General features: G+C 38.8%; 1 long non-coding RNA gene across 1 annotated transcript in view; it reads left to right on the top strand.

The window, feature by feature from the left end:
* The first annotated feature begins 4,980 nt into the window (after nt 1–4,980).
* The window catches only part of LOC146766888 (uncharacterized), a 48,009-nt gene continuing 27,880 nt past the window's right edge, over nt 4,981–25,109 (top strand). The window contains exons 1-3 of the long non-coding RNA XR_014956505.1: nt 4,981–7,359; nt 8,061–8,102; nt 24,197–25,109. The exon at nt 24,197–25,109 is cut by the window's right edge and continues 27,880 nt beyond it. This is a non-coding gene — a long non-coding RNA (uncharacterized LOC146766888). The remainder of the gene's footprint in view (nt 7,360–8,060; nt 8,103–24,196) is intronic.

The raw sequence follows: 25,109 nt of genomic DNA, 5'->3' as shown, positions 1-25,109 counted from the left end.
AGAACCTGGCTTGTGCCCCTCTTCAAAGCAGTTTCCCTATGTCATGGATTAACAACAATCATGAATGGCATACCCACTGATTTGGAACACAATATACTTGAATATTTTTAGACTTTAGGAATATTCCTGTGGTGCTCTGGGTTTCAAGAAAAGCATTGTTCAGGATAAGAAATCAAAAGAGAATCTCAGTGAAGGCAAGGATTTCCTTATGTAAGGGAAAGTTCCTTTTTTTTTCCAAGACCACAGATAGAAATCTGCATTCTGGAAGGGTGGAAATTCATGTTCAATATTGGAGGTGTGAGGAAAACAAATCAGAGGTGTCCTAGTTCCCAATTCTCTAAGGTGCAGAAAGATGAGAGCCACAAGAGCTGTGATAGACGAGGGGAGCTCCCTGCAGCTGCTGGGGTGGGCGCAGAGGGAAGGAGGAAAGGAGCTCCCAGTGCCTTTGCATTCAGCCCCTCATGCCTATCTCGGCCTAGCAGAGAGGGATGGTGGTTTTTCAGCCACTGCTGGTGATGAAATCAGGCATCAGAGCTGTATGTGGATTGTTCAGGGGAAGCATGAAGTGGACAATATCCCAATGGCCATGTTGTGTGCCACGGGCCTCCAGGACCCTGGAGGAAGCCAAACTCAGCTGCAGGTCAATGGGAGGCATGGAGGCCTCTCTTCTGAGCAGAGATCCCCCGGGCAGGGCCGTTCAGTCGCTCTCGGGGCACGGCTGTGCTGCCCCTGCAGCCCTCACCAGTCTCAGGGTGTGGCTTCGCTCCCTCAGCCACTTCCCGGCCTGTCTTTTGCCAGGGATATATTTTAGCTTTCTTTTCTTGTAGTGTAGGACAAAGTACCTCCTGAAGGAGGTGCCTCAGCCTGGCCTGGGTGCAACGCTCACAGGTTCCTGGGAATGGTACTTTACAGTAGTAGTAAACAGTACAGTAGTTTACTATTATGGGGTGGCAGCGTGTCCTCTTCTATTGTGAAATGACATCTCACTGTAAGAAGAGAAGTAAATGTGATGGGATTTCATCTGCCAGCCTGACAGATGAATTCTATTACTTCTATTTCACTACAACAGGTACACTTGCAACTCAGAGATGAGGAGCTGTTATCATCAGAAAATAAACAGCAGAAAATAGTGGGACACCTTATAAGCAACATTAAATAAGGAATGGTAGTCTAGTCCTTTTTCAGCAAAACTCTTAATTGTGTGCATCACTGTAAGCATGTGAATAGTCCTGTTGATATCAGTGAAGTCAATCCTGCTCCTCATCTCACTGGTTTGTTCGATGGGATCCAAAAGGATAGCAGGCAACAAAGCTTGGTTTATGATATTTTGGAGATAACAGTGGCTCTAAACCTTACAATAATTAGCATTAACAACAGATTTCTCTTTCCATAGCAAAGATTGTTCCTAATCCAGCAAGGGTTTAAAAATATCATTATTTTGCTGTCACCTGTCTGCCAGGTCCTTTTCCATCTAGTTGACAACTGAGATAACAGACAAGGAGACTATCCATCTGGTGATATACAGTTTTCTTTTCCTTTAGAATGATCTGTGACAGCTTCCACTTGTGACAAGCAGGCTGGGTTAAAGCAGCCTTTGCTTCTCAAGTTCAGCCTCAGAATAGGAATGCTTCTATTTTCTTGACCTGCATTATTTTAGAGAACACTTGTAAGACTTAGGAGAAAATAAAAACTCAGTTCACCTTCCAGACTATAAAGGACACACAAGCGGAGTTCATACAGGACAGAAACTACTGAGAAGCAGCAGGCAGAGAAGCAAACAAACAAACAAATAAAACCTCCAGTCAAAGAAGAAGCAGCCTCAGCAGGTCACTAAGAGGGGACGTTTTGCTTGCTTGAAGTAGTCGAGTCCTAGAGCAGTTCTCACTGTCCCAATTAAACTTCAGACAGCTGCTTACATCCCTGAGAAGTGAGAGGAATTGAGAAGTGAGCTGCTGTAAAAGCAGCAGAGAAGAAAAATTTGAAGCACAAAAGTGGCAGTGTGCTCATTCAGGGATCACCTGCATGGTGGGCAGCAGACACAGGAAAACTTCCACAAGGAATTTATTTTATTTTGATAAGTGTGCTCCAATACTGATGTTTCTGAATACTTAATGGATATGGGAGAAAATATTTCTGGAAGGAATTGTTAAAGAGCTTGCAGCGTTACGGGTTCCTAATTCCACTTTAACAAAATCTAATCTTTGTTAGGGCTGCTCGAGGTCAGCACGTCCCTCCTCTGTGCTGGAAAGGGCTGCATGGACTCCACGTGTATAATAACACTTGTTTGGAGCCAAGGGACCACAGGTACAACTAAAGGTACCTCTTGCTTCATTGTGCACTCTGCTGGGCCCTGGCCTCTTGAGCTTTGAGTCCTAGCATGAGTTCAGTTTTCATGAGGAGTTGTAAACACAAAATAGCCAGTATAAATGACCCAGAGTTTCACAATGTTCCTCGCAGTTTGTCTCAGATTTAAGAAAAACAAAGTGAGGCTTGATTTCATTCTTCTGCATGGAGTTTTAGTTTATAGCTCAAATTTTTTCTGACTTAAGAGTCTCTGTAGTGGAAGACTATTATTCTTATCACCTGTGGAATCAGTGAGGTGAAAACAAAGGCCATTTTCCCATCTAAAATTTGTATTTCTTTCAAAGGAGCACTGTCTTTTCCAAAAGGCCTACACTGATTATGTTTTCATTTTGTACCTACTCTACTGAGTATATATTTTTTAAATTTACTGACAGTGGATGGAAGTTTTTGCACTAGTGTCTGTGTACCAGGTGGGCTACAAAAAAGATTCTCATGGAGGTAGATCTAGTCTTCTAAACTCTAGAAGTTAATATGTAGAGCTGAGAGTCAAATATAGAGCATGACCACCTAAAGGACTGCATAGGTGAAGTTGAAGTGAAGGTGGAGTTGAAGGCGAAGTTGAAAGTATTGAAGGTGAAGTTGAAAGTAATAATTATTCTCTTAGAACCTTAAGCAAGTTTAAAAACTACAAAGTAATAGGACTGTACCTCTTAATTACCACAGACCACTTTCAAGAATGAGTTTGTAATATTCATGAGGTTTGAGTTTAGAAGATTTGAAGAGATGCCTAAACCTATGCTGCTCAGCAGACAGCCTGAATTACTTGGCTATCACGCATGCTGTGGGCAAACTCTCCTAATCTTGCATCTTGCATATATTTTAGTTTACCTCAGTAATTAAACATTCATTGGACAAGAAAGAGGTTAGGAGAGTCAAGCATGCGAAAGTCAGATTATTACTCCAGTGGTTATTTAATTAGTTAAACAAAGTTGGACAGTTTCAAAGGACACAGCTGAGGAGATCTAATAAGCTTGTTGACTCAGATATTCTGCTGGAGACACAAAAAACTTGTGTTGAAGTCTCCTGTCTATATTGAGCAGCCTGAGGGCAGAGAATGGATCCTTTGCAAATGGCTATCCTAAATCACTGTTACTTATGGAGACACAACTTGGGAGAAGCAGATTTCACTGGATTTGCAAAATCAAATCTAGTTGGAGAGCTTGTTGGGAAATGAGAAATATGTCCCATACAGTTGCCAAATGCATCCTCTTGGCAGGCTGAAATCTTCACGTGGAGACTATCAGCAGTGCTTCCCTTCCTGTGCTTGTTTGTAAATCATATTGAAATTCAACACAGGTGTTGTTTGGAGTGTGCTGATAAAATGCCTTGGGAAGCTTGTACAGGAGTGTTCTGATGAAGATTGTATTAAAAAGGGAAGGAAAGGACATCTTGATGCTCTTTATAGCACATAATACTGGTTTTTTTTATGGATTTAAAACCTCCTAATGGCTTTTTCCTCTAAGGGATTCATCACCTGTTCAATCATTTACACTCTGGTTAACAGTGCTTCAGTATCATCTAAATGCTATAAAAATTGCTCTAGTTTAGTAAAGTATCTCACACTTTGATTTATCTTTGCAAGTCTCTTCTCACATATTTTTCCAGCCTACCAAGGGGGCATGCAGTGAGGTTCCCAGAGTTGTTTCGAAGCACTAAATCTCCAGCACTGGATATTCTGAGAGAATAGGTAAAAGATCTTTCACATTTAGATTGTGGGATATGTGTGTTCATGAAAAGGAATGACATACAGAAGTAAGAAATGAGATTTTCTGCTGATGCAAAGATGAGGCATGAGAGCATAAGGGGTAACAAGACTTTTGTTACTGTAGGGGTAGTAACCTCAACAAAGCCTAGTTATATTCTACCCACTGTAACAGAGAAAATAGTTTAAAGTAAGTGACCTATTGCTACAGAAATATCTTAGACTCCTATCACTCAGAACATTGTATTTCTTTAGCAATCAGCAGTTTTTGTTATAAGATTTTTCCTGACTTCTCTGCTCTTAAATATCTGTCAGACTCTGGAGGGTGCTGGAAACTGAATGACCAAAGTGATGAGAGAACAAAGCAGTGAAGGAGGGCTAAAAAATAGTAATGGCCTTGTGAGTTTTTTTCCTTCTAGATCATTGATTTTGTTGTAACTTGGAAGAGACAAAAAAATTGTTACTGAACATTTAGTTGCATTGACATGACACCTTGAGAATTTTATTCCATTTCTATATATCAGAAATGAGATGCCCCTTTGTCAAAACCAACATTTCAGCTTACAGTATCTGCAGAAACTCTGATGGATCAGAACTGGATTCCTAACCTTGGAGGTAAGGCTTTTATGACTGGGAAAACAGGACTAAAAAAGCTGTGGGGCATCTATTCTGTTAAAATGGACAGTCCAATTCTGTGCTTTATTTGGGAACTGTCATAAGAAAAGTAAAAATCAAATGCATCTTTAAAGATGATGTAAAACAAATTATCATTATTTGCTTAAAATCATCATGAAGGTCTAAGGAGTGATTTGAATTATTCAGCTTTATTCTTCACACATTTCTTAATGTGCTTGCTTAAGGATAACATTTTTTTTTTAAATGAGACCACTCATTTCCCCTGTGTCAACCACAAAAGGTGGTTGACACAGGGGAACACATACCGTGACAGAGAAAATTCTGCATATATAATGCAGGGAATGAGTTCTTGAAGTAAAGACCAAAGTGTTGAATATGAACACTTATTCTGTGTGGCTGAAATAGGATATTTCTACCAGCCATTTCAGAGCATTAGACAAGTAGAAAAGTGCTTTTTGACTGAAGTAACTCTGGACAAGGAATTTTCATTCCACGGGGTTTGCATCTTCACCTCCACCATTGCACATTAATACATAAATATGTATGGCCTGTGAGACTGCTGCTGGGATGTCTGATCCCATTGCATCCTGCTGTTTGACAGCACAAACCTGTGTCCCCTGCCCTGAGCCGCCTCCAGCCTCTGAGAGCTGCAGGCAGCCCCTGGGGCTCTGCGGGGGCTCTGCTGGGAAGCCCCTGCGGCAGCAGAGCCTGGACCAGGGCTTTGAGCAAGCACTGCCACAAAGGGCTGAGCTTCTCATCCTTCCAGAGAGGTCACTAAACATTTCAATGGTCATCTCCCCAACACTGTTGCCTCCATCTGCTGATTCGTTCATGCCTCTCTACCCTTGGAAATCCATCTATTTTTAAAATTAACTGTTTTTCCTTATTTCGCTGTTCACCCAGATAACTTATCTCCTATGTTTGTTATTCTTCATGAAATGGCTATTTGTTTTCTTCTGCCCCAAGTTTCCCATTTCTCAGGTTCATGTATGTATTTTACTGTCAGGCTTTCTTAAAATAAGGCATATCCTTATGGGTTCATCATCATCAGGATCATTATTATTGCTATTATTATTGCTGTAGGTCAGATAATTTTGACCATTTTTGATAAGAAATAACAACAAGGCTCATGGTTTTCTAGTCCCCTTTGTTTTGCTTGAAGGAAAAATCTATACCTGATATTTATTATATCTCTACATAGCAGATACAACTGTGCAGTATTTTATTTTTCTTCAAACTTTTTTTTCCTGAGATGAAAACTTAGCAAAGTCAGCATCTGTGAACTGTGTTTCAGTCTTTGAAGGGCTTTCAGGACCAGGCACCCCAAGGAAATAGAAGAAATCCTGCAGTTTAGGTCTGTTTTAAAATGCCTTCATCTCCATGTGATACTCCCTTCCTGAGTCCAGAGAAAGGAATCTATTTATTACTGCACCTTCCTAATAGGAATACAAATAGAATTTAAAAGGATTTAAAGCCCACTTTTGTATTTAATAATTTTCTGAAGATGACTGCAACAATTGTATCAGAGTTCAGTTGGACTCCTTTTGCAGTCCAGAGGAGGAGAGGGAGATCCTGGTCAGTATTGGGCTTGAGCACCTCATCAGCTCACAGTCCCTCTGACCCAGGCACACTCTGATAAATTCCTGGGTTCCATGGAGTTTGGGACAGGCTGTGTAAGAGAACCCATGGTACATCACAGAGTTGAGCTCTGCTATACTGTGGAGGAGTTGTTTTTAAGTATGGTCTTTGATTTTGAGCAGATTCTAGAGATATTTTCTGTAGCTTGGAAAGAGTATTAATTATAGATTAACAGAGTTTCTCCCCTGTAAAGCCTGGGCAATCACATCCAAAAAGGATTTGATTGAAGGTCTTTCTCTGAACCTGGAAAGACACAAGTCTACTATCCCACACACCTGTAAATGCTTTGGTGGGTTAATCTGCAGCAAAGTTTGCAGGTAGAAGAAAGCCAAAATTTTCTGCCTGCAAAAAGCAAGAAAAAAAAAAACCCTCTAAAACCTCTTACTTCAAGCTTTAGCTGAATTTTGATTTAATTTATGGGTTTGCATTATTAGACAAAGAAAAGACATTTTCCAGTCAGCACTATGATTACTTTGCAAGTTTTGGCTTCTAGCACATTTAATTCAGTTACTCAGTCTTCAACTGTGTTATGAAAACTCAGAATTTCTTAAGAAAAAAAATTAGGGAAGGATGACACTGCTACTGAAAAGATGGGAAGACACCAGGGATTTGGCTTCAGGCACAATGAAAGCTAGATATTGGGAAAGCTGTGAAATGTATTCAATTAACTGGTCTGTAAGAAAGCCTTATCTCTTGCCTTTTACAGGTGAAGAAATTGCATCTGCAACAAGAAAATTTCCCTTTAATGTGGGTGTGGCTTTTAAATTCTCCTCCTATGATTTATTTCCCTTCACTTAGGCCTCTGGGTAATGCTCCTGAAGAAAGCTTTGTGACTCCTAATAATTAAAAATAAGGGCAAAAAAAAAATCAAGCAACAACAGCTTCTTTTTTTCCTCTAAGTGCTATTTACAGAAAAAGCTATGTCACCACAGCTGGTTTAGCTGTTTTCTTAACTGTCTAAAGAAGAAATAGAGTATTCAAGTGGAATGAGAATGGGAAGGAGTTTTGTTCCATGAAAGGTAATGCTATAGGGCTTTGGAAAAGTTTGGGCTTATCAAGTAAAAAAAAAGGTGGAAAAGTAAAGAAGCTGAATAGTGGAGGAGAAGGGGGTAAATAGACTTTTAGATGTGGTAGTTGATATAAAAATGGCTTGCTACATATGAAAACTTCATACTTTCAGAATCTTTAAATCCTTCTATGAAACATTATCATGAAGCCTTGAAGCTTAAAGGAAAGTGGAAGGAACAGATCCTAGAAGCAGAAAAAGTCATCCTTAGGAGCCATAAGGGTAGAAAAGAAATTGAAACTTTCCAAAAAGAACACCTAGAAAATGTTACCCTGAGAGCAAAAAAACTTTTAAAATGAAATCTACATTCATAGACTTCTAACTATTATCCTGTAAATGTAAAGATGAGTCTCAACTGAGTTTCTATTGCAAAACCCCCAAAGCTTTTGTGCCTTGTTAATTACCTTGGCATCTTTGTATGCATTTGGAATACAGCACTTAATGAGCAGATCATATGAGCAGCTGCCTTTTATTTAAGGCATGTGGCTGCAGATCAGATCTTAATTATGTTTCTGTATGAAAGAAAAAACTACAAACAAGGTTATGCTTAAATAGCTTCTATGGAGGAAGAAAATGGGAGGTGGGAATGGCATTCTGCACTTTCTTAATGGAATTTCAGGTGATGTTGCTAGCTTTTTTTTTTACTGTTTTCAGAACATGCGCATGTTTTCCTAAGGCCCAAGATCCTGGAGTCAGGTGAGACTATTCACTATTTCCATTTCTAAGTGTAGAATGGGGATCATGTTATACTTGAGTTGGCAGGTGTGGCTCCTGTTTGCTGGGAAAGATTGGTCTTCTTTTTATTACATTTCCTAAGTGAAAGTTTAAACTTAATTGGTTTCTAGGAGTTTGATAAAATTTATAGGAGTGCTTTGGATATGAGCAGGATGTGCTGAATGGTTATAATCAGGCTCTTTATTGTCAACAATTTATGCCAGCTGATGAAATATGAATTTTTCAGCTCCTCTCACTAATCAGTGACTTAGGCAAAAGTGCAACCATTTTAATGGTTATTTGTTTTTTAATAATTGATGTGTATTTTTTCAGTAACTTTCTGGAGTTGACATTTAGGAATAAAAAGATTGAGAGGACAGGATCAACAAAGGAGAGATAAATAGATGAGTGAAAATCAGTCAGCGGATGATAATTCCCCACCTCCAGGGAATCTGTGATCTGTATTAGTCTTTGACTCTCAAATACAGGGTAACAATTACATTTGTGTAAATAAATCCAAGCTAACTAAGAATGATTGAAATTCTCTCTTTCATAAAACTTAAGGCTCCTCAGGCATTTTGTAGTTGTCATTCAAATTAAGTGACAGAAAATGTGGCTTTTACAGAGTATTTAACTCTCAGGCTGTATCACTGCAGATAGTTGGCTTGGGTTTTTGGAGTTAGTTTTCTGGTTTTTTCCCCACCTCTACTATTTTCATTTCATACTGCCTGTTGAGATGTTGTTTTTAGTACAAAAAAAAAATACTATGATAGGTACAGGAAGAACCCCCATAGAGGAAATAAACTGAAACTGGAATGTGAAGATTTAGTAGGTCCTATGGCAACTTTGCTTACTAGTTTAGAAAAATGGTTCTTTGCCCCACTCAAAAATGCACTTTTCTTTATTATCTGCCTTTCTGGGAGGCAGATCACAGCTGTTCTCTTTAAACTGGGAGTTCTTTGCCAAATTTCATCAGCTGAGGATCTGGCTGATATTCTATCAGTGCCTTTGTTGAGAGAAGACACCCTTATGCTCTCTCTGTGAGGTGGGAGGTGTTGCTGAAACCAGCTCTCAGTGGTGCAATGTCAAATCCTCAAAATGTCAGATTTATTTCTGCGTGTGATGGTATAATTTGGCTTCCTGCTGTGCAAATGAGAGGATTAATTTCCATAATACAGAAATTAACAGTGCAGTTGATATTTTTCTATCTCTCAGTACAAATTATCAGCTGGGGATGACAGCAGCCAGTTTAGCCTTCTTTTCATGCTCCTTCCAAAGAGCCATTGGTGAAGACACTTGCCCCAATTAAATACCAGTGAATGCCAAATTGGTGTTGTCTCCTCCTGCTCCATTTCAGTCTTTGGTTGTCCAGCTCTGAGGCTTCCACTGCTTTCAACAAGTCATGACTCTGACTGCCCCTACATGAGCAGAAGTAGAGAGGGTGCAGCAAAAAGTAGAGAGGGTGCAGGGCTGCTCCACCTCAGGCTCTGAATCCTGTGTGTGATACACAGGACAGTGAAGCCAGTGAAGGGCATGTTCCCTCTGAAAACTCTGCTTTTAACATTTTTAACATTTGCTTATTTTTAAAAGTCATCTAGAAAAACCATACTTGTGATGTCCTTCAGCCATATGAGTTAAGTGGGGATGATATTTGGGGTCAGTCACATTTTAAGCCATCTGGAAAAATACTGCAAAGAACTTGCCTTTGTTAGAGCCTTTGCAATTATTTTGGTAGATTTACAGGTGATTCAGCAATATAATGTTGAAGACATAACAAATACTTTGAGCTCCCATGGTCTGTGGGGTAAAATCTTCTTTTTATTGTGCAATGTGTCCTCAAATCATACCTGGAAGCTCTTGAGCCATTCCATTGCTGGGTCTTTTAGAAAAGCCTGAAGCGAATATATAAGAATATATAGTTCAGTTTGGAAATTCAAACACATCAAGAGGGCTGTGGAAAGAAAGGAGACTTGTGCTCTCCCACTTCTGTTCCTTCAGTCAGATCAGCCCTGGAATTTTACTTAACTGAAAGTAGCACTTTCTGCTGACATTAATCTGCATAAGGCAAATTACAGGATCTGGATTATACCTTTTAAACTAGCAAAAGTACATAAATGGATTACAGAAACCTGTATGTGACAGTAATTCCTCAAGGATACAGATAAACAACAACATCGCTTTAGAACATAAGGGTATTTGAGGCATAATCTCAACACACTGGGGTGAGCTTGGCTTCTCCACTGAACTAGAGGCATTTTTGCCAGGAGTTTCATTAAGTGCAAAAACCATCTGAATTTGACTTTTTAACTGTTAGTTGTTCCTTAAAACTTCATAAACTCTACATTGCACCTATCTATAAACAATCAAACTCAAAAGAGGTGTGAGAATTAAAGTATTGATATAAGTTAGCATCCCATATCCTGATAGTGAAACCACCTGGGATTCAATCCTGTTTGGTTAAATAATAACTGAATGCACCAGATGAAAGAAAATGTCCTTGTGTTTTGATTTCTTGCTTGGTTAAGTGTATCTATGATGATATATAAATAAAAAGGAGAGTGTGAATTTAAGCTCAGCTAGGAAATAGAACAGCACAATTACAGGTAAGCTCTTATGTTGATCTGTCAGACTGTTTTTTTCCTTTCCAAGAAGGAGCTAAGTGAGGTTATAAACCTGTTAGACAGAGGAAGACAGTGGTTCTTAGGGATGACAAAGATCCCAGCCACTTCTAAATTCTTATCTCAGTTGGAGCAGAAACATGGACCCTCAAGTTTTTGCAGATTCTCTCTTACTCCAAATTGTGACTCTAGGTTTCTACACTTCTGTATTTTTGTGAGAAGAAAGGTATTTCCTGGTAGGAGCTGAGACCTTGAGCTGTGTTTTAACGTTATTTCCAAGGGCCTTGTGGCAGTTCCCATGGAGCTGTTGGTGCTGGGCTTTGTGCAAAGCTGCAGGGCTGTGATGGCCTTGGGTCAGCCTGGGCTGGGAGGGGGCAGTTCCTCTGAAATCACAGCCTTTAGCAGGGCTGCCAGGAACTAACTGCTACCAATATCAGACTCAGTGCAGCTGGGAGTGGTAGTGAGTGACACTACACACTTGGAACTCAGAGTTCCCTGTTTGCTCCTGCTGGACTCACTAAATGTGTGAGAAAAGAAGGGCAAAACAAGGGTGAGTATAAAAGTGATGGTATTATGTGCATGATGTGTGTAGGTTTTTCAGTCTCTAACAATATTACATTCCCATCCAGGAATACTATATAATTTATAATTTTTTCAGTACATGCTTTCCCATTCAGTGCTTTCCATGGGTTGTAATAACTCATATGGCTGAAGGGCATCACGAATTTAGTTTTTCTAGATGACTTTTAAAAATAAGCAAATGTTAAAAATAATTTTTAAACTACAGAAAATGTCAAATTTTTATGCTTGATATAATGACCTTGCATGCAATTTTCATCTTTTTGTGGAATCATTATGAACTTCTTGCAAGGAATAAAAACAACTATGCTTATATCTGACTTAATATATGTATATGATATTTACACAGTAAAGTGTTCAGGAGTTACAGCCTTGAAAAGTGCCACCATGCTCAGGACTGCTATTACTGAATTCCTTCCTGTATGGTGATTCTTAATGGGTGGAACTTGTGGAGTGATTCAGAAATACTTTTGTGAATGAGGGGGATACATTTACTGTTATAGAGTGGGGTCATATTGATCATTGGACAGTATCTAGTAAAAAAAAAAACAATTTATTGGTGAAAATATGTTCACTTTGAGAAGACAAGTGCATCAAACAGTTATACTGAAGTTCTGATATCTGCTAATAATGATTTTTAAAAAATATAGTTGTTTTAATTGCATGGATCATCTGAACAAGGGCTATTTTAAGCCAACAAACAGTTATTCAGTCTAAATTGTCATGCCAGTCTTCATGTGCCATTGGTGAACAGAGGGAAACAGAGTGAGCCCATCCTAAGGTACGTCTTTGTCATGAATCAGTTTCCAGAGATGCCTCTCTCTTGCCACTGATTATGAGCTACTGAGCTGCACTTTCTCTGAACAGCTGAACTTAAGTGAGACAAATCTGCTGGTGAAGGAGCAGAAGTACTAACAAGTGGCATTGGTAGGGGTGGGAAAAATGAGCATCTCTATTAACTATTATTCAAAAGCAAAGTGGCTTGGTTACAAAGAGCCTGTTGCATGAAAATAGTGCATCAGACTAAGGTGGGAAGCACTTTTGAATGAGGAGTTACTGAACCCAGGATGCTACGTACCCCAAAGTCAGTTCATACACAATGTATACCCATGGCTGAGAGCCCTGCAGAGTGATTAGAGTGTGCATTGTCACTCTGAGTTACTGTCTGGTCATGACTTGTGCAGTAAGAGGGAAATGCTGCATGTAGCTTGGAAACAGCATGACCACATTAGCAAGTGAGCCAGGGCAGTTCTGCTGTATAAATATTAATGATTCGGTGTCTCTTCACTGGTCTGTGCTGCAAAGAGCTCTTCTGCCCACACTTCTGGGTGATTTGGGGTGAAGCATATTCTGACTATTCCTTTCTAATTCAAGTATGATATTAAGGAAAAGAAATAATTTTCTGAAAGCTGTTCCAGCTAGCTCTCTATTCCTCTGGCTTCTTCACAGCAGTTTAGACAAGGCTCCAAGAAGCACATATCTGCTGCTCTTCTATTCTCTTTGGAGGCACTAGGGACTTGTGGCAGAATTAATGACACTGAAAGAAAAACTAGGATGCTCAACAAATACAAGCATTTGCTCTTGCCATAAACGAATACAGTTCAGGTAGATGTATAAATGGCTTTATGACCTGAGGAAGAGGACAAGCATATATAAAATGATGGGATGACATGGACCTGCTTAGTATGCTAACTGGCTCTTGCCCACCTCCTCCACCTTCCCTAACAAGTACATGAGATTAGAAATATTTCTGGGGATCCTACAGCAAGCTGATTGAAATTTGGATTGGTTGTTGAGGGGGTTTTTGGGTGCTTTTTCTGGTGGTGTTTCTTTATCTTGAGGGTTTTTCTACATAACTTGCTCCCCTTATCATTCAGCTCAACTACCTGTGCAGATTCAACCAACAACCTTGAGTGAAAAAGAGAGCAGAAACCTGAATTTGATGAAGTAAACATCTTTCTATTTCTTAAGTATATTTCTTCCTCCCCATCCAGCCAGCTTTACACTTCCCTAGCCAGTCAGTGTGCAAGCTCCCTACATTTATGCTAAGCTCCTGCTTGTACCATATAAAGGTCAGATACCCCAGAGTATCCTTTTGCTTCTCTGTCATAAATAAACAGTGACTTAGCACAGCTCTCATTTTTAAGACTGTTTTGCCATATGTTCTGCTTCAGAGGGCAGGGTAGGCTTTCACACTGACTGTTATGTAGTTGGCTCTGAACCTGTCACAGTATGAAAAAACAGCACTTTGAGGCAGTACACCATCTTCCAGAGTGAGGCCTTTCACTTCTTAAGGAAAATCCAGAGCAACAGTACTGGATTTTTCTACTCACATGGTCACAGAGATGAGCAGGACTTCCTTCTGTAACTTCATTAATTTCATGGGAAACACACTTAATGAGAATTCCTGCCCCTTTCTTTCTTAAGTCACAGTTCTGTAATATTTGCACCAAATTAAATATCTTCTAGCAGTCAGTAGGAATAGATTTCTTCCTTTTAAAGGGGTTACCCTCATAGATACTCTGACTACATCAAAAAAAGCCAGCAGAGAAAAAGCGAGAGAGACCCCACTTAGCAGGCAAAACCAGGTGTTGTTTAGCTCATCTCAGTGTAGGTATTTGACCAGTGATCTTTTACTGCAATGATTTACCATTTTCATACCAATGTTCATACCAATGAAATATGATCTAATTGGTAAAGGAGTTTGAGATTATATTTTTTCCTAATGTCAGATGATTTTTCTACTCAAAAAACTTTACACTGATGTTTTCTGCAAATCTATGAGTTTTGATAACACTTTAAGATTTTTTCTTTCCTATTATAAACTGTGAATTTTTTTTTAATTGAAGAAAATATTTTGAAAACCTAGCTTTTATTTAAGTGTATTTTACTTTTATTATACTTATTTTATGAAATGCTTATAGATTAGATTCTTTTGTATGCGACCCTGGAAAACTTTTAGTTTAAAATATGGTGTGAGAGGTAAGGCATCTAGCATGGTTTCTCTCTTAGTCTGAAAGGCATGAGAAATGCTTTTATTACATCTGTAGCATAACAATGCTCTACTTTTCAATCACCAATAGTCTCTGGTGCCAGTATCAAAAATCAATTTCTCTGGAGGACCTACTTGGGCAGCCCTGGCAATCAATGCTTTAAACAGGGGGGGAGGTTCCATATATTTGCTACTCAGCTTTGCATTTTGAATGTCATCTGCACTGTTATGCTCCCTTCCTAGAAAAGGGAGAATGAGTTTTGAAAGAAGGAGTGATGCTTTTTTAATGAATGTAGTAATTTAAAGTTAGAAATTATTTTAGTAAGTGTTCGATAATCTCCTGTGGGATGTATGGGGTTCCCAGTATAAAACAAAATATATTCTGTGGTCAGGGTGAGCACTACTTCCTGTTTATACATGTCTTAGTTTGAAATGCAATCTAGAGGTTAAGCCAAATAAAGGCTAACAGAGTGTAGGATGTATTGAATGAGAACTGTGCTGCTAATGTCACAGATTAGGCCTTTAGTTTGTGTAACACCTCTGCTCCTCTCTTTCATGTAAGAAGCAGCTTTAAACTTGACAATACCATATTGAGAATCACCAGGTGGAGTTATTGCACACATTTGAGAGATTATTTTTCTGACTACATAAGCATTGTTGAAGACATGGTTACATCCGTTTCCATTTTGTGAATTAATTTCTGACTGTAGGGTGCATCATAAATCATGGAGGATGTTATTATCCCTTCTTATGCTGTTTAGAATCTTTTCTCTTTGTCCCCGGGAAGTAAACTGCTATATCTGGTCCTACTGTCTTAAGAGAACTGTCTGCATGTTGTTCAGCTTCTCTGTTTTAGGACTATGCATGCAAGGTAAATAAACACTTTGCACCAGATGTAAACATGAGCTGTGCATCAGACAAGTTTGTAAATGTGAGGAAATATTGTGAGTAAAGGATGAGGTGTGTTACTGTTGGGTATGTCTTGAGTAATTCCTGTTGAGTGTGGAAAAGAAATAAAAATGAATAGAGATGGCAGAAGTTGCTGTTTAGATGCTGCAGGAGATGAGACAAACAGAATCATGCAGGGAAAAGGAAACAGAAAAAAGATATGATGGTTGTGTGTAATGCAGGTGAGAAACACACCTTGGGGCATAGGGCAGACATGCAGGGATAAAACCCATTTACAGGGAGAGTTCTGACATATGTAGCACTCATTCTGACTGCAGCAGTGCAGGGTGGGTGGGAATGACATGTGTCTGTCACCATCAGGGGAATGCAGGAGCTGCATGGATCCCAATCTAATGAGGGCATATTGATTAATTTGGAATCTGTATGCACAGCCATAGCTATTCGGTCTTAATGTCAGTGAGATGATGTGAATACTTACCTTAAATGTTAAAATATTCTTTAGATTGTAATCACATATTTCCTTTGCTCTTTGGAGTCAGTCCACTGAGATCTCTGACTCAGAGTGATCTTTCAAAGTCAAGTTGGCCTTTGAATGGCACTTAATATTTGCCCCTAAAAATCTAGACTAAATATTGATTAAATGGAGGCACTCAACATTGCACTCTAAGCTGGGGTAACAGCTATAAATACTTAAGTAATCATTTAAGAATTAGAGAGCAATTAAGAGGAATTAACTGATTGCTTTCTGAATTATTGTGGGGTAATAAGGATGTCAGTCCACCTTGCAAATAAGAGCATAATAAATTAATGAAGTCAAATTAAAAAGATCAAAGTATAAGTAATTTTCACTGAAGAGCTTAGCACTGGATATGCTACCTCTAAAGCTCAGGTATGCTTTGCTTTACACCAGACAGAATGCCCCATATCTCAGTGAAATAAAATGAGAGATGCTCATTTTCCCTATATCATATTGAGTTAGAGACATCTTGGATGTTGCTGTTGTTGAAATACAAGCTCATTGCAGAACTTCAGTACCTAAGAGAGAATTCTGTATGGCACTTGCCCTACCAGGTTGATGGACACCAAAAAAAAAGGAGAAAATGCCCTAAGAAACACTTGAGGACATATTCCCATTCTGCTTTTGTATCATTCATGTTTGTGCATCTTTCTCCCCTTCTCTTTGTGCTTTTTCTCAGATGATGTTTTATTGTCCTTCTGTTATTAAAACAATATTACAAGAGATTACCTATTGTGAAGCTGGAGAAAGAAATATTACCTCTGACTTCTTAGGAGTCAGAGGCAATATTTGTCAACTTTTTTAGGAGTTAAGGTCATTGAAATAAAGATTAAGGGCAGGGGGAGAAGAGGGTAATGGGATAGAGGAAAAGCTAACTGGGAAAGATGACAGCCCTCTGTCTAGAAAGATTCTCTGAAAATCCAGGGGAGATGCTAATCAAATAAGTGATTATTCTCCTGTTTGTAACATTGGTGTCTGTATATAATTAGGTGTGCAAGCTGGCAAATCTCTTAGAAGGGACGCCATGGGATCTGAATCCTCACTGATGGTCTTTTACATTATTGGTATGAATGAAAGAAATGCTAATACCACTGCCTGCTCACCTTTCAATAGATGTACATTTTCTGGCTGCAACTTGTTGCAGAAGTATGTGGAAAGGAGAAGAAACTTCTGATAATTCTGCTGAAGAATTCACTGATATAATTTTACCAGGAAATCCTTTGTTTTCTCACTTGGATGTGGAAGTGCAATAGAATGCCTATGCTCTCCCTGCATTTTATTAGAAGTTTTTCCTATAGTTATTTATCGCTTCTAAGGGAGAAAAAAGTTGCACTACCATCATTTTGCATGTAGCTAACCTATATGCCTATATTCTGCTTTTTTTCTCTGAAATTCCCTGGGCGTGAGAGGTGCTTTGCTAATAGTGAAGAGGGACATGTGATGTATGAAGAATGCCAAGAAATACAAATATTTGGCACTGTTTTCTACCTGGGACCAAATAACTTGTTTTAGGTGTTTCTATATGTAACAAACCAAGCTAAACCTGTTGCCACTGAAGTCAAATTAGCAATGTAATAGTCTGCACAGAAGCTGTAAATTGAAAAATGTTGAAAACTACTTCAATCTGGTAAACAACTATTGGTAAGTTCCATACCTGGCCTTTGTGATTGCACGGAAACAACTCCTAGTTTTCCTGAACAGTGTAAAGAGGATTTCTTTTGTTATCTTGTTATAATTGTACAGTGAAACAACCTTGAGAAACTGAAGGGGAATATCAAAAGATAATGAAGTGCCTTTACTTCTGTGCTGTACTCTCAGGTCTTAAAAAAGTAGGCAGTTTCTGCTGAAAGAAAAAAAAAAATCAGTAGATTGTTAAACTCAAGGCCAAAATGAGTAACCAGTGAATTTGGATTGCCATTTCACATACATTAGGATGTTAATAGAGAGCAAAGAATGTCAGCCTTGAGCCTTGAATTGTATGGAAGGGAATCTTTCCATTTTTCAGAGGGTTGACAGGATAGTACAAAAGGCAATAAAAGTGAAAACTGACTTTTAGGCTTTCCCTCATCAGAAGGAAAAAAAATTTGTTCTCCTGAAGAGGAAAGATTTGTACCTTAACTAAATGCGAATGACCACAAATGGCCCCAGTCTTGGGGTAAAAATTGCATAAGGAAAGGGAGTTGTTTGTCATATCCATAAATAGGTACATGAGTAATATTTAGAGAGCAATAAGATAGTTTTAGGAATCAGAATACAAAAACCAGAATCATTCTGTTGTCTTCTGCTAATAAGGAAAATTATTTATCTGGTCACTCAAATATGTAGAAAGTTTGGCATTCCTATATTCAGTGGGGTGGGAATCAGAGCAGCTATAAGAGTACTCCAACCCTTTCTATAATCTGTCTTCTCCACTTAAAAGTTCTACTCTTCTCCTGTAAAAGTTCACTTGTCCTGTAAAAACCTCCTTTTACAATGCAAGCCATCTTGTATCAGCCAACAGAAAGCAAAAATCCCCAGTCTGAAGAGGGACTGCAGCTCATGACAATAATCTCTGCCCTCATACTGGCAGGAATATATTGCCCAGAATGACAGTGACATTCAGTCTGTGCTGTTTATGAGGCACTTGTCAATACAAGCAGTGCAGAGTTTGTTCTGAGATGCCTGTGACTGATGTCATGCAAACAATTATGTGAGTTTACATGCTTGAGTGCTCCATTAGTTCAATGAATACTCTGTTTACTTAAGAATCTGCAGGGTCTAGCCTATGAACAGTGAATTCTGATTGAGGATGTCCTCTGCATCACCTTAAACAACCTGATAGACTTTAGACACATGGTGAGATTGCGTTCCTCTAGACAGGGAATATAATACACCACTCATTTGAGCCCCATTCCTATAACATGGATGTATCTGATGTGGGTCCCTTGTCTCTGTGAACTCAGTCCCGAATGACTGAAATTGGTCATAGTGGAGGGGAAGTACACTAGCAGGAACTATAATGATAATGAAAATATGTTAAAGAGAAAGCTTAAATGTCTGCCTTCTAAATTAATGTTTTGTCACTAAATAAACAACAAATGCCAAACCAGCTGGACCCATTTTAGAACACCCCTCCCCAGCTAGAATCAGTAAAGGCATATGGTTGACAGACAGCCAAGCTAATTGTATCTGGTGCTGTTCATATTCAGTTTCTGACATGTCCTCTTCATGTAGTGCTTGCCTTAAGATATTTAACCCTGGGCCAAATTGCCCTAGACCCACCTGATCAATCTGCTGATTGATCTGGACCTTGTAGTGGACTCAAGGTTCCTGGGGTTGGAGGTGTCTGTGTGACACACCATTGCATGATGTAGGTGGATATCTGCACTGTGGTCCAGTCCTTCACCCTCTGTTATCCAGTCCCTGTTATCCAGCTGAGCAGCCCTGCTGGTGAGGCTGGGGCTCTGGGGACAGCCCTTCATGGATGCAGTGGCAATGGCCTAAGCATGCAAGCTGTATTGCAAAGACATTAGAAATTATGTGGCCTCCAAAAGCCACTGTCCAAAACCCTGATGGGGAGTGAATAAATGCTCCCTGCAGATTTATTCCATTAGTCACTAGGTGAAGACAAAGTTGTCAACAATGATATCTCCTTCCCAATTAAGCTCACTATTACAGTTCGTAAATCACAGCATGCCTTCCCTGTGGGGAAAGAAAACTTGCAGTTTCTGAAAATGCTCATAAACACAGTGTGTAGGAAATAGTTATGCTTTTTTAACCAAGAACATTCCCTCATATTGCCTTAATATCAAATCATGACCAAGGCTGTTAAAGAGACCAGGCACTTGTGTTACATTTTACTGCCAGGTGAAGGTCTGCTAAAATGTTTTTCTCTCACAAAAGACTGCTGATCATTTTGATTACTATTGTATTCTAGCCCCTTCCCACCAAATCACAGAGAACAGGACTACAGGGACATCTATTCCCTTGTTCCAGTGCAGAATCAACTCCACTTGTGTCTGTCTTCTTGAAGGCTTCCAGTGGCAGGGCTACCTGCGCCTTTCCCTGGGATTGATTCCAGTGCTTTGCTACTGTAATTCAGGAAGTTTGTATTTTTGACTGTTGATTCCTCCATGCTACAGTATGAACTTACTGTTTCTTATCTTGGACTCTTTGTCAGACTCAGAATTAATCATAAAAGATTGCAGTTTTTCAGTGTTTTTGCTTGACCTTTTCCCCTTTGTTTTGCTTTTAAGGAAATGACATAAATACTGTGGGCCTGCTAGTCCTTTGCACATTGGTACATGGCAGGATGTTGCAGTTTTAAGGTGAGAGGAAGCACCCCTGGACTGGGTGTGGAATCCAGATTTACTTTGCCATGTCCCTGAAAAGGATTCCCATGGTAAATTAACAGCTGATGATTGCTTCCCAGTAGTAGAAAATAAGTAGCATTTTTGTCTGTAGGAATGGTCTTATAAGGTCTGTTTCCCTTTCAAGCTGTTTAAGCACAAATAGTAGGAGTAGGATCTGTAGTGAACACTTGAAATCCTGTGTAGGTACCAGAAGAGTGGATAGAGCATGCTGGCATTACTGACAGGGACTTGATATATTAACTGAGTCAAAGAGGAACAAAGATATTCTTACTTGAAACACAAGTCTGTCTACAAATGACCCCACAATAATCTTTAAAAGAAAGAATCCTTTATGAAGCAGTCATTGTTCAGGGAACCAATGCTCAATGATCAGAGCTGCCAACCTCTAGATATGCCCTCTAAAGGATTAAATTGGAGACTGTGAGGGTAGGATTTTATCTTCTGATCTATGTGTGTGGTAAATTGTTTTGCTAAGGTACCTAAGCTTTAAAAATCTAATTAAATGCTACAGTCATCAAAGACTTGGGACAAGGATAGATGTTGACCCTTCTTTAAAAGAGCTGTTAAGACTGGGGCTGCTTACTACTGGGGAGTTTCAAAGACAACAAATCAACATCTTTGCATTAACCTCACAGTCTGGCATTTTTCACGGAAGCAGGTCTGAAATCTGATGTAAGAGCTGAAATTGCTTTTCAGAAAGTTGCTTTACCTTTTGTGTATAAGTACTGGTTTTTTTGACATATTCTTTTGTTCTTTATTTTTAAAATATTTAGTCTTTTGAAAATTAATTTTGAGCTCCAGCTATACAAATAGCCTGATACATTTGAGAGGGCTGTGAGGAACAAACAAATCTGGTTGAAGGTACGAATGATGGGCTAAATCTGTTGCAATAAAGCTCTGATTAGTGGATGTGAATCTATTGATGACATGTTTTAGGAATCATCAATATTTAAGTTTGAATGTATTCAAGCAGTGGTGTCACTTTTGAGGTGGACCTGTATTAGAGAGATATTGCTTGTTTTGGCCACATTTTCCTACTCTTCTCTCTTCTTACTCTTCTTCCTTTCAGTGCACTATGCTTGTGCACTTTTTGTTTGCTTGTCCGTGTTTTGAGATTATGTTTTCCAGCAGGAGCTCCAGGATTTTCTCTTGACTATTTTCTGTTGTTATTTCTTTTTTTCAAGTACTATGGCAGCATTTGTGTTGCCCAGACTGTTGGGATCCTGCTGTGCTGGGCACTGTGCTGCAGGGAGGGGAGGAATCCTGCCTTGGGCAGCTCAGATGAAATACTGAAGGAAAGCCTGGCAAAGAGCATAATGGCATAGATTTCCAACAGTTGTGCTCAGTACAGCACTGGGACAACATTGTGATGGATGAGTAGTAGTGCTAGTTAGTGAGTGTCAACAGATTTGGAGCTGTCCTCACTGGTCATGACCTTGTTCTGATTTCATTGTAAAGTTGGTGAAGCTCCATGTTTCACTGCCTATTTGCAAACAGCCCTAATCCAGTTCTGTATCAATCCCAGCCACCTCATGGGTAGCTGATAGCTACTAATTGCTACAGTTTGGATTACCCAAGGATCTTAAAGGAGTTGTGTGCTCCTGGAGATGATTTAAAACCAACAAAATAAAACATTAACTAAATTGAATTCAACAAAGATAAAAAGAGGAATGGAGAGAGAGGCTGCTCAGTATGGCATCTGGATTTGTATGTGCATTATCAGTGCGTGCCTAATTACTTATGCCCTTAACTTTGTCCTTGAGAAAGTTACAAGAGCTGCCAGAAGATTGCTAGTGAAAAACATTCACATTTCAGTCCGAGTCTCTGCAAAATGTTGCTTTGGAAAGGAGAGTGAAGAATAAAAAAGCACAACATATTTTAGGCAAAAAGGGTGAGAGCAGTCTCTCTCTCTCTCCTGCTGTAAAAGTATGTGTGTGTATCTATGTGTGTGTGTGTGCATAGATATAATTTGCAGCTCCTAAATATTTCTGAGGAGAACATACAATAAATTTTAGCAGAATTCTAGGCACTCTGCTGTGGCTTATACAGCAAATCCGTGACTGGTGCTGCGCTAAGGATAATGACACATATTTGCATGCATGAAAGTTGATTTTTTACATCCATAGCAGATTGCTTACAAGGGTAAAAGTAATTTTTTGTGGGACAAAGTGTAATAATATAGGGGAGAGGATGGAACTGAGCCCTCTTAGTGGAGGATTATTTAGCCACTTGGCTTTACTTTAAGATGTCAAAACATCATTCCTTTCCAAACTTTAATGAAAGAAGTATAGTTTGATGTTTTCCTCATTCTGAGACTGCAAATGAATGTGACTGTTGCTATTGAAAATACCTTGAGGTGCTGAAATGTGTTCTATCAAGTGTTGTTTTGTGTCTGGTAATACTCACCAGAAGAGGATCTGAATTTCAATGCATTTTTAGAGGACTTGATCAATTTGCTTTAACACTGCCTCCAGAATTTGATGATAGATCAGTACAAACATGGGCTGGAGGATGCTATGGCAAATGCAACTGGAAATGATTTGACTTGTAATTTTGAATATGGTCTTTGGTAGCATTCATAAGCAAAGACCTAAGCTTCTGAAAAGATGTTTTAGATAATATTAAGATGATTTTCTTCTGCTGCCCTAAGAAAATTACTAGGGAGGGAGGAAACTTTTTGACATCTTTAATATTGAGTAAAAGGCTAAACTAATTAAATTTAATATGTGTCTTGATTTTTTGTTGAGTTTTTTTTTTTTTTTGTTTGTTTGTTTGTTTTAAAACAAAAAAGTCTGCCTAGTTTCCATCACTAAAGGAATTTCAGTTGAGTGGTTTTGATCTCCTGAGAAGCAAAAAAAGAGCCTTAAGAATAGGGTAAACAAGCCAAGCACTTTGGATGTAGCCTTGAAAAAAAATTTGAGAACAAAGAATAAAAGAATGGCATTATTTGCTCTGAAGAAAGATCACAATCTGTAAAGAACTGAAGAATCCTATGTTTTAATACAAAAATATGTAGTTTAAGGTGATGTTTGCCTTGAAGCATTTTATAACTGGGACAGCATGAAACTCAGGTGTCTTTCAAAAAAAAAACAAACTTGCAGCTGACAAAAATAAAATCAGCAATCAAGTTCCCCAGCATTCAAGCCAGTTTCCTAGAGCAAGTTGCAAGAAACTTCATCATGTCTGCTGAGCATAATTAACGCATGTTCTGCAAATCCCTGGGAGGTACCTCACATTTCTAGAATTAGGGGCTGAACAAGGAGAGAAGTTGTAAAGGGCCCAAGTAGAATGGGGAAAACCTCATAAAAACAATTTGAGTTTCAGGTCTGTCTGCCTTGGAGGAGGAGGAATAATGATGAACCTGAAATGTATTTATAAAAGCTGTTAAGAAAAAAAGCCCTCCAAAGTAACAAATTAATTTTGAGCTATCAGAACTGTAGTGAAAATTGGGACATGTTTTCCATAAAAACACAGACTCTCAGTAGTTAAAAATATAAGCTCCCATTATAACTTTTTTTAGGCTTTAAGGAGATGATGTCATATGTTAGGACATATGTAATGTCTCCAAGATTTGCAATGAAGGCATTTGATCAGAGATCTGGAGATGGACTCTTGTGGTCTATGTCTTCCTCAACTGCCTGGAGCAGTGTATGACTTCTGATGCAGTACATGCCTGTTAAAAGACTGACCAGAATGTTAATTGCTCTTATTGCCAAAGGCTGATGGCTCTGTGCAATGTTAAGATGCATATGTGGAACCTGTCTATTGCCTCACTATTTCATCAGCCCAAAGAAACCATCAAACACAACCATTCTAAGGTATAACTGTGTTTTCTCCCAGGGACAAGGGATCTGAAATAGGACAAATGAAGGGTGAAGGAAAGTGTAGCGGCCCAAAGAGTTATGCTGGGTGGAGAGCCAGCCACTTCTTGAAAGTAAGGAAAGGAAAACAGTATTTCTCTGTTCCCAGACTCTGTAAGACTGGCTCTGATCAGGGATCTATGCTTGAAAAAACATGTAGGAATACAGTATACTATATAAACAAATTTATCTACAGGAATTTTGAATGCATTCAATCTTGAATCAGATTTCCCAACCTACTTCCTGCAGGAATTGGTGCACTCTGCAGCACTGCTATAGCATGGTGTGTTTGGCATGAGAAAGAAGAATCTTGATGAGATCAATTTTGCAAATTGACTGACTTCTGAAAAACACTGTAAAGTGTAGTTCATAGAAGCAAAATACCAATGAAAAGTCAAACCCAAGAACAGAGTTCTAGAGGCTCTGATGTGTCATTGATGCAGATGACTAGAAGATCCAAGGCTTAAGGAAATTAAAATGTCATGCTTCAGTACAATTGGAGTGCTTAAAGGTATGTTTATTTCCTACTATTTATTCATGAAATCTTCAATATGCTAGCAAATGTCAAGGTAAGCGTTATTCTTGTTCATTAAAACATTTTTTTTTGATCAATGCTTTCATGATGTGCAAGGAGAAAACAATCTTCTCCATTATTTTATATTCTGACAGACAAATTATCTTGCCTATACCTTCAAAGAGATCTGGTGATAACTGAAGCATCTATTTTGCCATATATTTTAAATATTCATTAGAAGATCTGAGCAGTCAGTGATTGCTCAGGAGACAAAACCTTAATAGAGCAATAATTACAGTGGGACATGCATGATACCCAAGTGCTTCTTAGTTTACTTCATCTGTCTTTTAAAAAGACCCTGGTAGCTCTATGCCAAACCCTCTTCATTATTTTCATTTTCTTTAATAGTTGAATGAAGACCAGGTCCTTCATAGGATAAATCACTGCTTTGCTATCTTCTTTCTACGTTAAAAAGTCCACACCAAAATAAATTTTTCAGTTAGGTCTCAATTTGGCTAGAAAAAAATGTATTTTGGCAGAAAATACAAAACAAGCTATATCAGGTTTTCCAATAAAATAATTAATTTTATTTGCTTACACAAAGCTTTTGATGTCAATTAAAGTGCATAGAGATTTGCTTTATTTAGT

Source organism: Lonchura striata, chromosome 7 (assembly GCF_050655825.1).
Source record: "Lonchura striata isolate lonStrDom1 chromosome 7, ASM5065582v1, whole genome shotgun sequence".
Classification (NCBI taxonomy): Eukaryota; Metazoa; Chordata; class Aves; order Passeriformes; family Estrildidae; genus Lonchura; species Lonchura striata.
This window is presented reverse-complemented; position numbering and strand designations above follow the sequence as displayed.